This window comes from Seriola dumerili, unplaced genomic scaffold, assembly GCF_002260705.1.
Source record: "Seriola dumerili isolate Sdu_G_001 unplaced genomic scaffold, Sdu_1.0 BDQW01001125.1, whole genome shotgun sequence".
In the NCBI taxonomy this organism is placed as follows: Eukaryota; Metazoa; Chordata; class Actinopteri; order Carangiformes; family Carangidae; genus Seriola; species Seriola dumerili.
This window is the reverse complement of record NW_019175380.1, coordinates 532757-550133: the sequence shown is the minus strand read 5'-3', so window position 1 is coordinate 550133 and position 17377 is coordinate 532757. Positions and strand designations below refer to the sequence as shown.

The 17377-nt window shown below is 41.3% G+C and overlaps 1 protein-coding gene across 2 annotated transcripts in view; it reads left to right on the top strand.

The window, feature by feature from the left end:
- Window positions 1-798: 798 nt before the first annotated feature.
- LOC111237989 (SH3 domain-binding protein 4) overlaps window positions 799-17377 on the top strand; it is a 37758-nt gene continuing 21179 nt past the window's right edge. For both annotated transcript variants that reach the window (XM_022767328.1, XM_022767327.1), the window contains exon 1: window positions 799-947. The gene's annotated coding sequence lies outside the window, so the exon portion shown is untranslated. The remainder of the gene's footprint in view (window positions 948-17377) is intronic.

Below are 17377 nucleotides of genomic sequence, written 5' to 3'. Positions count from 1 at the left end.
AGGTTCCTCTTGCAGTCCAAAGAGATGGAAAGGAAACTATGGAAGCTTTGAGAAAGAAAACAAAAAATAGAACAGATTGTTACGTGAATGCAAGTGAATGCATTACTTTTCTTTAGTTTCCTATTTTATTTTAAAAGTAAGCTCAAGTTGTCAGATTTTACAAGTGTGGGAGGAGAAGAAGGAACAAATTTTGTTATAAGAATGTGATATGTTTTGTAAAATATCAGACAATATTACCTGTTTGTGCCTCAAATAATTCATAGACTTATGAAACATTATGAAGAATCCAAACCAAACACTCTGTTTTTTGCAACAAGCCATAAAGGATTTATAAACTTATACTATACATATTTCGATGTAAAAATTTCCCTCTGAACTGTTGTGAAGTAGAAGTAGAACAACATGAGTTAAATAAAATAAAAGTACCCTAACTCTAAACTCTAGCTAAATGTACTTAGTTATACTCTGTGCAGCTGCTGTGAGTTTATCAGAGTCTGGTTGTGTATTTCTGGGGGAGCTGTTGCCCTGTGTGAGAGTCTGGTCCCACAAATCCTTCACCATTAGTCCGTGATAATTAAACGTATTTCCCTGTCTTTAACCCGGGCTTCTTCTGTGTGTGGAGTCAGAGTCGTTTGAACCAGAGAAGTGACATCATGTCCTTATGGAAATGTGTCCCGGTGAGGCCCCTCCCTGTCCCGGTGACATCAGCCGGAGCTCGGCTGCTCTCCTCCAGGAGGAGGACACGGTGGATCCGCACACACACACACACACACTCACTCACACACACACACACTCACTCACACACACTCACTCACACACACACACACTCACACACACACTCACACACACATACTCACACACACACATCCAGGAGGGAGCTCGACGGGGAAACTGACTCGCTTTCTTCATGGGACAAAACAAGACTTCTTCTTCTTCTCCTCCTCCAGGTAAGCTGCCACCTTCTTCTTCTTCTTCTTCTCCGTCAGTGTTGGAGCAGCTCCGCCTAAATCCTGAAGCCTCCAACTTTTTTTTTTCTTACTTTCTGGCCACAGTGTCACATATTTGCGGGACTGTGAGGGGAGAAAACGACGGTTAGTCGACACCAAACTGCTCCGGTTTGGATTCCCGATGTGTTTTTTAAGTGTGTAATGTGAACAGAAAGGAAGTGTTGAGCTTCGTTTTGTCTCTTTTTTCTTCGTGTCTCGCTGCTTTTGTTGGACCGCTCCAAGTCCCACAGAGACACAGTCTGCGGGTCTAACTGTACCTGCAGGAAAAACTACAGTAACGGCTGTTTGTGATTAACAGCGGCTTCTCTTCTTCTTCTCTGATGTTATCAAAAGTCTTCTGTGAACGCGGTTTACGTGTGAGAGACGTGAAGCTGTGGTTAATGTCACATATTGAGCTGTGTAGCCGGGTCCGTTCAGTGTCACTGTGCCGCTGCTGCTGCTGCTGCTACCGAACACGGTGTAACGGTCGTCTCTGACTGTAGCTGGAGTGGGACTGTGGTTGCCTGGTTGCCATGGCATTAAATAACACAACACTGATTTCAAGTGAGGATTTAACACCACTCATCATCATCATCATCTTAATCTTCATCACCACCACAGTAGCTACAGGCTGCTGCTGCTGCGTTCAGGAAACAGGGCCACAGAAGATTTCAGACTGAGACTGTGGGAGTGTGAGTGGAGCTCAGGAAGCCTGCAGCCAGAGTAAATATAAAGGAGGAAGAGGAGGGAGGATGAAGATTAGAGCTAGGAATGATTAGTTAATGGATTAGCTGATTGACAGAAAATGAATCGGCTTCGTAAATGTGAATATTTGATACTTTTCTGGTTCTTAATGACGGTAAACTGAATCATGGTGAGACAAAGCAAGACATTTGAAGACGTCACATTGGGCTCTGATAAACTTTACAGAACATTATTCATTATTCAGGTTCTCATGTTTCATTTTAAAGGTTAAAAAGTGCCTATTTTTGCCAAGTGTGCTTCAAATTATGTTATAATTTTTTTTAGATATATGTACTGAGGTGTTATATTTTATTATAGTTGAACAAATATCACATTTTAAAAATCTTTTTTTAAACTAAATTCAATGGAAATATAATTACAAAAAATAATTACAGGTAAAAACACAGATACAACAAAAATATTAAATTTGAATTAAGGTTAGGAAAGGCAGGTTTATTTGTATGGCACCATAACACAGAGGCATCTTGAAGTGCTAAATATATGACTGAGAAATGCATTTGATCAACATTAAATACAATAAAGACAAAAATAGATAACTGAAGTTACATAAAATGAATGGAAAACAATTTAGACAAAGCAATAAATACTATAATTACACTTGTCATGTCATTTATAATGAAGAAAAGTAAGGATGAATAACATAAAAATCAGCCTGTAAAACATTTATTACAATAAAGTTTAAAATATGACAAAGACAGAGTATAAACTATATGTAAGTGATAGATTCCTTTTATCAGAGTGCATTATGGGTCCTGTACCACATGACTACAGACCCCAGGAAGACGAGTGTGTTGTGTTTTAATTGATCGTCTACAAAGTGAGAATCACTCAGTAACAGTTGTTGCTGATCCTTCATGTGTTTCCCAGCAGCAGCAGCAGAGGAGAGAAAAGCTGTTAACATGCTGAGGCCAAGTCTCCTGACTTTTTCCTCCTCCTCTTCTCTAAGCTGACCCGCTGTTCTCCACACATACCACGTTAAGTGGTTTAGTCGATATCTGACAGCGACCTGCTGGGTTTGTTCCCCTCCGTAAAACTTGGCCCTTTGAGGCTACTTTTATTTTGAAAAAATTATACTGACTCATATTCATAGTTTTGACCGCCGTTTGTGTGTCAAAACCACTTTGTTGCGACACCAGTGAATCTGTTATTCATCGCAAGCTTTCAGAAGGCCAGGATGCAAACAGAGCCCAGACCTTTGAGCTAAACAAAATTATTTGTAAGAGAAAACAAATGTGAGCGTTAAAATGTAAAAATTAGTCTTTTGTTAACGTCCATCACAGTTTACTTCCTGCTTCAACTTTGACCTGCTGTAACTTTGCTCTCACAGTTTTTGGATTATGATGCACCTTTCAGGTTAAACTGGGAGCTTGTTTACAACCTGAGCTTGAGCTCCTGCTCTGTTGGAGTCTCGCTGCTTTGACTCAGTACTGAATACTGAATTCATATTGCTAACAGTGCAGCTTGAGGCATGGCAGTGTGGTCTCAAATGCTGGATGGATTACCATGACATTTGGCCCACACATTCATGTTCCCCTCCATATGAACTTCAGTAACTGAAGTGATCCTCTGACTTAAAGTTTAGCACCTTTAACGTTACGTTAACGTTAGCGTTAGCAGCGGTTTACTTACCAGTCTAGAATAAATGTGAGGTCAGCATCAAACTTCATTCTTTTACTCACCAACATCTGTCTCCAGAGGTGGAAACAAACACCAATATTAACTGGTTTTGTAACCAAATACCCACAAAAATGTTGAAATCCCCATCAACACTTGGTGTTTTGTTAGCGAATGTTAGCATGCTAAACATTGTACCTGCTAAACATTAGGATGTTAACCTCATTGTTAGTGTATTAGCATTAGCATTTAGCTCAAAGTACCAGTGTAAACAGAGCTGCTAACACGGCTATAGACTCATGACAACAGGGTGTTTTCAAACTGATGAATGATTTTGTACTTTTTGCTTTTCAACATAAGGAATGAGAAATAGTAGACAACCACAAACAGATAGACAAAATGAAAAGCTAACCTAGAGCCGGCGACCATAAACACATGAAGCATCATGTTGATCTGTAACTGCTGGATGTGGAAATAAGCAACAGTTCAGCGTATCAACTTTAAATGAGATATGTTAATGTTGTGTTCACAACTTGTTTCTGCTGCCCCCTAGTGGCCACAAAAATCTCTTATATTAGTTACTTCAGGGTTAATATCAGATAAAACAGGCATATCTGCAAGTTGAAGTTCAGATTGCACTGAAATAAATGGAAACCAGTTGTTTCTGAAACAAAAGCACATTTGAAAAAGGCAGCAAAGGTTGTTTGATATGAGAAGAGGATCTGATATTTTCATAAGAAGTCATGAACTGGGTGATTTCCCTGCACTCTCAACAACAGCAGTCAGTTTCTCATAGATTGAATGTATGATGTGGTATCATAACCACAGACGTGTTTACTTCTAATATAATTTACTTATTGAATAATACATGGACACTGTATGTTTGATTTAAAAGCATCTCACACTGTGAGTGAACACTGGGCCAGGCATCGTGATCGTGACTCGCTCAACCTACAGCTGAACACACACACTGAGGGTTACACAAGGAAGGAGGGGGGAGAAAATGAGAGATAAACCTTCATTTAGGCTCTAACTTTATAATAAAATTAGTCCTTTTCATGCTCATCTAATGATGCATTTATATTTTAATTAAAAAACAATTACATGAGCAGTAATTACACGTTTCTGTTGTATTTTTTCTTTTAACATAACTTAATTAAATAATGAAGTTTGAAATAATTAATGGCAGCAAAGACTAATGTCCCAGATTGATTAAAAGATGGTTCTACAGTATCACAACTGTGATACCATTACAAAAGATGCGATTTTATACACATTTAATTCTGTCATTGACTTTGAATAACACATTTTTAGATTATAAAAGAGACCACACCAATGTTTCTGAATGTTGCTGAAACATCGGCAATAAATCACGTGACTTTTATAAATTACATTTTGATACTCAAATAGTTATTTTAGTCATTTTAAGCCTCTAAAATGTGAAGCGATCATGTTTTTCTTTGTCACATATGAGTGTAAAGTGTTTGAAGACATCACCTCGGTCTGTGGGAAAAATAATTGGCAGATTAATTGATAATGAAAACGATGGTTAGTTGCCGCCTTGCTGTTTTGAAGCGTACACAGTGTTTTACATCACTGAATCTAGTTTCCATTCATGTGTTGACACTGTGTAAATCTATTCAAATTCAGACTGAGATAACTAATCCGCGACCATTGTGTCATTGATAACAAACCAGAAATAGAGCATGGAGTTTCACTGTTGACCTTTGAAACAGGAGACAGACAGAAACATCCAGACTCAAGGTACACACACACACACACACACACACACACACACACACACACACACACACACACACACACACACACACACACAGCTTTTTTCTTTTTTTCCCTGGAGCTTTCAACCAGACCTTGCAGTTTTCCAAAGTGGATGAAATTTTGCTCAGTTGCCAAGGAGCATGGTTTCCATGGAGAGGGAGGTTAGCATGTTTGTTCGTTTGGGTCTTAAGGTCTTGTCCACACCTTGAATTCATTATGGAGCTTCAGAGATTCTGGTAGGTTTCTATTTTTGAACTTTGGGGCCATGCTAGCTGTTTCCACCTGCTTCCAGTGTTTATGCTAAGCTAAGATAAGCTAGTTGCATCCTGGCTCCAGCTTCATATTTAAAATGAGAAAGGTATTGATCTTCTCATCTAGCTCTCGGCATAAAAACAGTAAGTGTATTCCCCAAAATGTCAGATTTAACTTAGAGGATAAACCTGAAATATTCTATATATTTTTTTATACTCATCAACTCAATGAAAAGACCAAAACCAACAATGTGTTAGTGTATGCCTCAATAGTTTCTGACTTCCCTCCTCTGTCTGTGGCTCTCAGCTCAAATCCCATTGGTGCCAACTGAAGATGTAAATCTTTATCATTGCGTTTTCAGTAGGAACAGAAATATATAGTTTCAGTAATTTCCCCAAACAGCTGCTCACTGTGCTCTTTAACAAACGTTACTCCACAGCAGTAAATGGTGTATTGTTCGGGACTATTTTCAGCGGTGGATTAATCCACATTTGGTGCTGTAGTGAGTATTTGAGGCAACAGTCAAAATAAACTGCAGTGTGTGTGTGTGTTCATGATAACGAAGGAACATGTCTGATGTGTTTTAATAGCCTCTGGACAACAATGGAGCTCTGGCACAGAGATATCAGGCTCTGGATACACACACAGACACTTGTTAGTAGAAGCAGTTCATTGATGGTTTTGATCTTTTCGCAGCCAATAAGAAAAGTTTATAGTATCATCAGACTTATCCTTGAAGTAAGTGTGTGACAGAAATATCCTTGGATAGAAAAGTTAGTGTCTTTAAAATCATTTTAAGACACTTTTAAGACAAATGTCATGATGTAAGTTTTCTATTGCACAAAAGAAGAAATCAGTGCCTTCGACAGAAACTAACATCTTCACAGAAGAGATAATATCTGATATGTTCACATCATGTTTTTATTGGCAGTCTTTATCCGCAACACAAGCGTCTCCTCCTCAGTGTTAACCACCTGTCTTTTTACTGTTTACTGTAAAAACAGCAACAGCAGCGACACTTTGGATCATAGAGAGGATTTGATTAACGTGAAGGTGAACGGTGTGAACACGGACATCGTACTTGCTGGACTGAGCTTGACCTCAGTGTATGAATCTGTTTCATCACTCTGAGTAAAAACCTACTCCATCCCTCCATCACTGAGGGCCAGATCTTTGGTTGCAGCTGGACCTGAATAGACTTCATTGTTTGAATGAATGCATGTGATTCCAGATAAGCGTCACCAACCCCCCACCACCGTCACCACCCCTCCTCCCCTCCAGGGGTGAATGTGCGTCTCCCGGTGTCGCTGAAGCTCAGCTCCAGCTGATTACAGCACGAGTTATGACAGCGAGGGCACGGCTGGTGGTTGGCAGCGGGTCACCGCCAAACCACCCGCCGCCACCTCACTCGCCTTTACCCCCCGAGCCCAGGGCCACCACTCATGCCAGCCATTATACCAGGGGTGAGTCATCCTGGAGTCTTTCCCGAACAACCCCCATCCCTCACCCTCCCTCATGCTTGGCATCAGCTGGATGCCGGAGTGAGCGTTCACTGTTGCCTGTGAGTCATCTCGACCTGTTATCAGGACGGATACACACCTTTTATCAATTCGTTTTAATGGAGAGCTCCGTGACAGGTGTAAGTGTTACTCTCTCTGCTATCTCTGTGGCTGAAGGGTTGTCAATGTCTGTCGGAGAGTCTGTTGGTCTGGAGGTCAAGGGTTGATGGAGAAAGGGATGCAGTGTTAAAGGCGGTGTTAAATAAGGCGACTTTCAGATTGATTGCCATGATTTTTTTTAAAGACATTCATGGTTCCAGGAGGATAAATCCTACAGACATTAGTGACCCTCACAAACAGGTCAAAAGCTCCACCTCTCAAAGTTAAGACTGAGTTCCTGTTAGCCTCTGTCAGGTGTATGTAGCTTGTTTCGTATGCGAACTTAGCATCTTATGTTAACGTTCAGGTTTAACAATGATCAAAGAAACATGCTGAGTTAAGAGTTGTTATTTCTGAATAGTGAGTTACGGCTGTGTCCATCTCATCCGCGCTTTTCTGTGAAAATGTCTCTGTCGCTAATTGTCAGAGATGTAGCGAGGTAGCTAGCTGGTGTTGCAAGAAGATAAATATCCCTGTCCTTCGCCCCGCCTACAAAGCTTGTGTTGAATTGTTTAACAAATCAGAGGTGTGGGTGGTGAGTCTGGAAGTTAAGAATCAATCATCAATTGTATTGTGTGTAAGGATGTACTGAGTGGATCCTAAACATCAGTATCAGGGCCAAACCCGGTATGTCAATGTCCAACAGCTGCATTTCTGTTGCAGTTTTCCGTCGACAAAACACAATTACAAATGGCTTGTGTTTCCATGAGTGATGTTATGTAAGTAAAGCTGCGTTTTCTCCTCTCGCGATATCGTTCCAGTTAAATATGGCGACAGATTTCCAGCATCTGCTAAGAGTCGGGACGGTTGCATCCACTGCAGCAGCTGTTGTAATATTCAATCGAAGGAATAATGACAGAAAAGCAAACCCCCTTTATCTAGCAGCGGCCTCGTATCAGGGATGTCATGTGACTTAAATGTGGATAAAAAGTGTTTTCATTTCACTTATCGCAAAAAAATAATTACATGTTCATGTGAAGTGGTATTCTATTCGACAAAGCAATATTTTGCATATTTGTGAGTTTTTTCGAAATGACTCGTTTTTTAGTTTCAAATTGCGCTTTAAGCAGGTTAAAGGACACGCAGGTCGTGTTTCTGCAGTCTGAGCAACTCCAACAGAGTGACTCGTCTTCTGTGTAGCTGATTGATTAATGTCAATATCGGGAGTCAGATTCTCCCAGTTAAACTTTTATTTGTATAAAATCAATAATTGAAGTGTGTCAGCTTTAGTGTTTTCAATCAGGAGTATCAGATTAGTCTTGGTTTCAGCGGATAGTCGATATTCAAGGACTCGGATCAGGGTTTTAAAAAACTTGATGTAGTCGTCTGATGTGTAGAAGATTACAGCCTCACAGCTGACTGCTAGCATGGCTGTAATCTAGTCTTGTTGAAGAAGGGAGTGTGTGTGTGTGTGTGTGTGTGTGTGTGTGTGTGTAGGATGGGTGGTGTGGTTGGGGGATAGGCGTGTGTGTTTGTGTAAAAAGCCATTGTTTTCAGAATCGTGACAAGACTAGCAACAACGAAAAGCAGCCCAATGAATTTCCCGATAAAGGCCGTGAATGACAGTCGAACGTGATCTCTAACCTTCTCTTTGTCTCTTTGTCGTCAAAAGAATGATAAGTTCTACATTTTTTCTTTCGTCCTCCTTCGCTTGAATAATGCATGATTTCATTTGGAGCTCGACACATTCCTCGCATTCCTCCTCACTTTATCCCTGCAGCCATTCCACCTTGGTATGTTTATATTGTGAAGTAAAGGGATGAATGATGTCTGCAGCTGCTGCAGAGCTGACAGAGCTGAATACGTTTCTCAAGAGGGAAAACAAACCAAACAAAACCGGTGTCTACAACTGTAGAATCTAGAATAAACATTCGTAAATATGTACACGCACTGACTGATGGAGCAAAGAGGTGTTTGTTTTTTGCAGCCCAATGCACAGTTTATTGCCCCTGGTCAGCAACATACCACCGTGAGGAGAGTTTGCACGTCAACAAAAAGCTGCTCTGAAAAGTCTTAGTCTACATGTTTGTGGGTTTGTCTCAGATGAGGCAGCTGGTTTTCAGGCTGTAACCTCGGGCTATCAGGAGCTCTGAGTCCCCGCTGAATCCTGACGACTCTGACAGTGTGAAATAATGAATATGGTTTGTGGCTGGGATGCGATCTGTCCTCTCAGTGGAGCTGGCAGCTCATACAGGGTCAGTCCAGTTTGTTTTCTTTTTGTTTCTTTATCTGAATTACCGTCATGTGAAAGAGGCGACACCATTTCTCTTTTTTTTTTATATTTGTTGGAATCCTACACCACCAACATGTTTTTTAGCTGGTTCGAGCTTCACTGAGGATTTACTGCCTTTTCTCTGTTTTTATATAATCTGCCTGTTTTCAGCCAAGTAGCTGCAGGAACTGTGGAGCTGCAGAAACCCAACTCAGGAACTGAAAGTCCCAATATCCCATTCCTGTTTCCATTTTCACATCTAAAATTAGGCCGGTGATGGATTGATGGAGACGTAACTTTCACATGAGGACACAACAACACAGTCATCGTGGCTTCACTGGTGTGTGAGTGTGACGAGAGACACGCAGAGGTTTCTCTCTTTGTTCCTTTGCTTTGCTGCTGCAGTTGCTCTTGGCGTCAACAACAACCAGATCTTTATATTGTTTTTAGTGGCTCTCATTGCTGGTGACTGTGTGAATTAAGCTGTGCTCAGGTTTGTGTTTGGGGCTTAATTGGCACCAAGAAGTAAAGGCCTTTTTCAGACGTGCACCACACATTAATCTGGTGTCAGTTTAATGTGTCGCTTCCGAATAAGCGAGATGTTTATCTTACCTAGTAACATTTCCATATCAACACGGCCTGAACGGACTGGTGTCTGATTAATGTAAAGGCTGCAGCAACACAAGGTAACATATGCACAGAGGAGGAGATTAATGTGATGTGTGTGAGAGAAGAACACACTCTTCTTCTGTTGATTGTGCAGGGGAAGTTCCAGAAACAGTTCCCTGATTAATGGAAATGTTCCCACAGTGGAAACCAGCTAAAGGTATACTGAATATATTTGGGGTTTGGACTGTTTGAAGTGAGTTGTTCACCTTAAATGATACATAGGTACCCTCGTCAATGAAATGAGTCGTTAACCTTAAAGGTACCATGTTCTGTTTTCATTCTGGGTCTGGAGGCGTCGTGTTTTTGGGGGTTGTTCGTTCCATTCTCATAGACACAATATCTTAGTAAGACCGGGGGGGAATTTCTTCAAATTTGCCACAATTGTTGACATGGAGTCAAGGATGAACTGAGTAGAATTTGGTCGCTAAAGGTCAAAGGTAAAAGGTCACGCTGACCTCACAAAACACCATTTTGGCCATAACTCAAGACTTCATGTTGTTCATGCCACAATTTAACAACAAATGTCTAATTGGTTGTACGTCAACTTCACTGTGACATCATAATGTTCTGTAAAAACACTTCTGGACATTATTGAACGCTGTAACTCAGGAACAGAGGAGGAGGCTGTGACCGTATTTCTGGCAGCTTGACTTGTTGGCGGAGGGATACAACCGTGACGCGGTGATTCTAGTTTTCTTTTAGTAGCGTTATGATGGGAGTTTTTTTTTTTTTTTTTTTTTTACATGGCTCTGTTTTGTCTGCACCAAATGCACACAAGTGAACATGGATGTAAACAATACAGATAATCAAAATATTATACAAAATAGGCTTTGATGATACTTTGGAGAAGGGAAACCATTCGGCACTTCTGATCTGAGTATCTAGACACTGAATGTAAGAAGAAGAAAACGCCACAGGGCCTCTTTACATGTGCATTTTATTTCAGTGCTGATGTTCGAAGGCGTGGTTGTGATGTTGTAGTGTGACTCTGCAGATGCACAGAAACACATCTCTGACAGTCACTGTGTGTCGTGCAGCGTGGCTCCGCCTCGCTCCAGGACGTAGATACTGGGGCTTTGTTCCCAAACACTCAAGGCCTCAGCAGTGTTGACTCAGTATGAGACTGTTTGCGTTCTTACATCTCTCACTGAGCCGCTGCATGAGAACACGGCACCTGGGTTTCCCTCGTTATCTGATGAGCCGTGAGCTCGTTTAGCCCACGCTCCTCAGCCACTACAATTCTCCCTTTCTGGAAACAGGAGCAGACGACTCTGCGTGTTTGTGGCTCTGGATGTGAAGCAGGGCTGGGATCAGTTTAAATGCTGTATACTCCACATGTGGTGAGAAAACACACATAATGAAAGCCTGCTTTGTTTTCATTTCAAAATCTAAAACAGAATCACATGACAACCAGATATTAAACTGGATGGTGTGTCTGTCTTTATTGTGCAGAAATATTCATTTTTCTGAGGTTTGTGTTGTTGTCACAGCATTATGTAAAGTGCTATTTAAAGGTGCCCTGCGGAGTTTTCTTGTAAACAAACACAGTTCTGTTTATATTCTCTCTCACAAGGATACATCGCATGTGTCCTAACAAACATGTTCAGTGCAACTCATGACGTTTCTTTGCACTTTCATTTGGATTTATTCTTAACAAACGATAAAAATGGCTTAGGTACAGCATTGAATATCAAACATTGATGAACCATAATGTTCGTGTAGTATCGGTACAAAAACACAAATTTCTAACAAGATCCAATTTTAAAGTTTCACAAAATATGAGTGCTTGTTGTCCAGTATTAACAGGACGCTTGACTGACTAAAGTGATGTTCAGCAGGCAGTTTGCACTTTATTCTTTAAAGCTCCTCCAGTGTAAATGTCTCTGTCCATGTGTAGTGTGATTATAGATCAGCTCTAGCTTCTATATTAATACTGTGAAAGTATCAAAGCCTCAGTCCACAGAGAAATGCACACAGCCTGTATTCAGAAACTGAGCCTTAAAACCAGCCGTCAGGACTTCTGGAACTTTGTGATGTCACAACAAAGCAGTCACCAAGCCCCGCCCACCTGGACCCACCATCCAAACCTTAAAGGATTTGATTTCTCTGAGTGTTTTTACCTGAAATCTGCTATATTTTTATTGGATCACTCAGAAAACAGTCAGCCAATCAGAAGAGAGGCTCAGAGCCTCCTCTCTTCTGATTGGCTCACCGACCTGTTGTTACTAGAGCTCCAGAGAGAAGCCTGAGAGAGGAGATGTAAAACTACACTGAGATGGTTTTTATATCTTCTGATGGATCAACACTTCAAATAAAACACAGATGAAAAAAGAAATATGGAGCTTTAAGTTTTGTGTTTTCGTGTGGAGATGGTATCCATACATGAAATCTTTTTTTTTTGCTGTTGAGTCTTAAACATCCTCCTGGGCTGTGAGCGAGCGGATGAGAACAATGCGTTGAAGGCGGTGCCTTGAAGGAAATGTGGCAGGCAGGGAGAGTCAGCAGAGATCTGGCTGCCTCTCATCACAAAGGCATTTCCTCCTCAGCCACTTCCTGCTCAGGAGCAGTCGTCCTTAAACTCGCAGCAGCAGACTCGGCCCCTGCACGGGGGGGGGGGGTAATACAGAGTCAGTCTTTTGGTCATCAGGATGCTTTTATTGCTGTGGGGTGAACGACGTTGCGTCTTTGACCTTGTACAGTGACCAGTTTTATGGCTCAGGCCTCATTAATGTTCTGTCTTCTCCTCTGTACAGATACAGAATATAGTGTCCTGTTGGAGCAGGCAGCAGCTCAACATGAGCTGTAATCAACTAACACAAGACAACAACTAAACCTGACTTCTTTATGTCTTCTGATGCTGGTTTATATTTGTCAAAAATAATTAAACAATGAGTAACTCTCTAGCCGTGATCAGTCCAGAAACAAAATAGAAATAAAACTTTAACTCTTTAACGATGAGTGTGAACATACTTAAATCTGCTAAAGCTACTTATTGGGCTTTTAATATGAAGGGTTTTTGTTGTGTAGCTATGGCAACGGACAGAGTGAATATCAATAAGTAATAAAAAATATATCTTACTTAATGTTACTTAAATCTACCTTTCTCCCTCTTCTCTTTCTTTTCCTCTTTATCTCTCTCACCTCGGCAGGGTGTCGCCATCTGTTCTTTCAAATTAAAAGCCTTCTGCAGAGTCGTGTAGTTGCAATTTCATGAGATTGCTTTACATAACTGAAACAATTATATTGTGTAAGGCTGTAATGTTTATAGCTGCAAGTAAGAGTTTTCTTCATTGGATTAATTGATGAATAGTTCCACTTTTTCTTTTCTTTTTTTTTTAAATGGAGAAAAAATATCCATCCCAGTTTCTCACAGTTCAAGATGAGGCCACAGAATATTTAGTTAACTTTGATTCATGACACACAATTCTCTCATTTGAGAAGCTGGAGCCAGAAAATGTTTGTCACTTTCTTCACTGTTTTATTTGGAATTACTGATGAAATGATTATATCAAAATAAAATCAATCGATTGATCCAGTAATAGACTAATTGTTCACTTAAATTTCAGTGGAGATACTAAAGTTTTCAAAGTTGCTGAATGCCAGACTGAATTCTGGGAAAATGTGTCTAAAATTATGCTGAAGACGTCTCGAGTGTTTCTATTGGATGGGACGAGTGTCACCATTAAGTTAATGAAGTGTTTCACTCTAGGTGAACGTCATGTAGCTGAAAGAGATGAGAAGAATGTGAGTTTATAGTGAAGCAGACGAGAAGTACTTGGATCTGTTTTATCATCTGGAAGAGAATATATGGACCATCTGGTGGAAACATGACTAATTGTTCCTACTACTGTTTGGTGGGTTTACAGTCAGACGGAGAAAGAAGCAATAAAAAAAGCCCAAATTATTTACACAGAAGATTTAACAGGCTCCGGATCGTCCAGTAAACTCTGGTGCAGCGTTGAGATAATTTGGTCGTATCTTTTGTTTGCTGCCCTTCTCTGCTGAGTTGTTTAATGACACTGATCCACTGTGAGTCCTGCTGAAGCTCAGACCGCCGCAGGCTGCCTGCTGGTCTGTCCTTCAGACTGTCAGGAAGAGGAGGAAGGAGGAGGAAGGAGGCTCTGTTGTGTTAACTGCTCCCTCTGACTGATAGGACTCACCCAACACAAACCAAAGCTATGAATATAAATTATAATCACGTCTGCCCTTCTCCACCCTCCGCTCTCATTTCCTGTGTGGACCGTGGGGCTGGTGTTTGTGAGCGAGCAGCAGGAGCAGCGGCGCATTGACCCCGCCGAGGCACCGTAAGCCGATTTCCACACTTCAGTTGACGGCAGCGAGTGTGGGAGAGCAGCCCGCCTGTAGGTTTCTATATATATATATATATATGTACACACACACACAATCACTGAGCCGTTCCTTCACAGTCCCCTCAGAGGAAGTTCTCTATGAAGCCATCATCCATGCCTCTCTTTTCATTCAGCTCTTCACTTCCTGTGGAGTGCATGTCCCCCAGGAGCAGGCTGGTGCCAAATAGCTTTTTATTACACATTCACAGGGAAACACAGAGCGTCTTTGATCAGCTGATAGGACACAACAGATGCTCAGCTTCAGCTAAGGAGACTTTATTCTCCCTGATGCTTGAAATGTGTCAGTAAATCTGGTTGCAGACCTGAAGATTATGAAAACCTACAAAGACCAGACACCCAACAACAACCTGTTTGCTTCCCTGTGGGTTAGTCCCCACATCATCCAGGAACATGGATGTGTTCCTGGAGCAGGTGCAGCAGAGCGGAGCAGGTGTAGATGGTGTTGATATGTATGTTAATACTGAGGTTAATGCATCTTAAAACAAAGAAAAGTTCAGCTGCAGTCTGGTGATTTTACATCGATGGTACAGTTTGACAATCACAAGTTTTTTTGCGTTGCAGTAATCCCATATTCTGTTCATCAATAAATACCTTGTGGCTTTATTTTTGTTTCTAATAGTCAGGTTGTAGCTACATATAGGTCTATACTTATTCCCGCCACTACAACCTTACTCGTGGCTCTTGTAAATCCCTTCTATGTCGTGTTTACTCCTTTTCAAAGGTGGAGATTTTTCCTGAAGAACTATATCAAATAGTAAATCCAGCTGGAAGCATAATAATCCTATGTTGACACATCTCCTTTTATTTGCACAATCCTCCTTTAAAGTGATACTTCAGGTTATTTGACATGTGAGGAGCTGATCTACAGTCAGTGTGTTTAGCTGCAGGAGATTCAGATCCGCTCTGAAGCAGCAGCACAGGAGCTGAGTGATGAGCTGCTGAATGGCCACAGAAAGAAACTAATATCAGTTGAAGTGTCGCTTTATTTTGAATATTTTCACCGCTTCATCTGCCGTCAACAGCCCTTTACTTTGGAACTACATTTATCAACCGCTGAACTGCCGTATCCCTACACTGCACGTAGCTCTGTCTGACTCAAACAGCTGATCTGTGGAGTAATACAGTGTGCGCTGCAGGTGCGCTTGTGCGTAGGAATACGGTAGTTCAACGCTAAATGTAGTTTCAAAGTAAATGGCTGTTTGACGGCAGATGAAGTGGTTTGATGGCATGGTGAAAATTTTCAAAATAAAACGTGTACTTCAACTAGAGCTGCACAATATGCAAATAAAAAAACAACAAATTAAAAAAATGATGATGTGATTTTTGTTGGTTTTGTACCAAACTTCCTGTACACCTGGAGAATAAGATTTGTAGGTCGGAGCGTCTCTGTAGCACCACAATATAATGCACTTTTCCATATTGTGAGTTCGATTATATTTCGATTAATTGTGCAGCTCTAACTTCAACTGATATTAGTTTTTTTTCTGTATTGTATTTTTTAAAGTGGCTAAAACAGTTTTTTCTGCTGACCCCGTCCTCAGCAGCTCATCACTCAGCTCCTGCTGCTTCTCTAAACTGGCAGCTGATCTGAATCTACTGCAGGTAACACGCTGACTATAGATTAGTACCTCATACACATCAAACAACCTGGTCTATCGCTTTAAATGCATTTGAGGAGTAAGACACACAAACTGCGACTGTAACATACAGCACGTGTGTTTGAGGAAACAGATTTACACTAATGGGATGAATATGACACTTGTTTGGACAAAGATGAACCTCCCTCCCAAACTGGAATCATCTTAGATGAACACGATGTCAGACTGAACGATTGAAGTGAAACAACATGTTACTTCAGTCTGATTAACGTCTTTTCAAACCTGGTGGAGAGACTTTTCTTCACAACCTCACACTGAGCTCTAATGATGAGCCTCTGCTCCCCGAGAATCAGCTCTGAATACAGAAACCCGTTCATGCGGCATTCTGGTCACACACATCTCCATCGAGCCTCGACTCGTCTCATCAGTCTGCAGGACTTTTTTCTCTGCAGAGGTGAAGTGAAGCCGGTGACCTCGCAGAGCCCGATGAAGCCGAACGTTCTCCGTGAGACAGGCTCCAGGGTCTGAACATGAGATCCTCAAAGACTCTGACGCACCAACGTGAACAATATCAACAGTTAGAGGTCGATTCTATGTTGTTGAGCTTCGGAGGAAAGTACTCACATCAGACGACTCCCATCCCCCACCCCGATGAGATGCATGAAATATTGTTAAATGTTAATTCCACACAATATAGAAGTCGGTGCCAACGGTTAAACTTTGCACAAATATTATTAAAGAGTTTATTGACACGCTGTCAACAGAGGAGCCGGCTGAGCCTCATTACGGCCTCTCCGGGCGCCGTCTTACCAGGCAACATGTGGCGATTTGCATGGTGGAGTTTCTCTCGTCGTTGTTGTCCTTTTCTAAGATTTACATGCAGAGCCGTTCCCGCCCACAATTGTTCTTCTGTGGTGGGAGTTAAACAGCGCAGGGTGGTCAGGCTGGAGGTTTAGATAGCTGCTGCTGCTGCCACAGACCACCCAGAGTTTACGTCTGACCTCACCTCACCTCACCCCTCCTCACCCCTCACTCCTCCCCCCTGCTTTGAAGAGATGAGATCCAGACATGGTGCCGTCGAGGTTGCAGAGTTGTGCTCACATTGGGATGGAATTAGCAATGACAGAGTTGCCTTCAGGGTCTGAGGAGCGTGGGTTATTGAATGTGATACTAATATTTTTAGATCAAAGACGCTGATAGATGAGCACACAGCTGGGTTTGTACCAATCAAACTATTTGTACTGTGCGTTTATCCAGGCTACAGCAGCTTGCAGTGAGAAATCAATGACAGTGGAAATAAAAAAAACTGTAGAATAATGACTTAGTGTCCACAACAGAAGATGTCAGAAGATTGAAGTGAATGAAAATTATAGGGGAAATAAAATAAACATAAGAGAAAGAACAAAAAGAAACTAAAAGATGAAAATCAAATAAAAACTTAAACAGACGTCTGGCTAAAATAAGGAGTTTT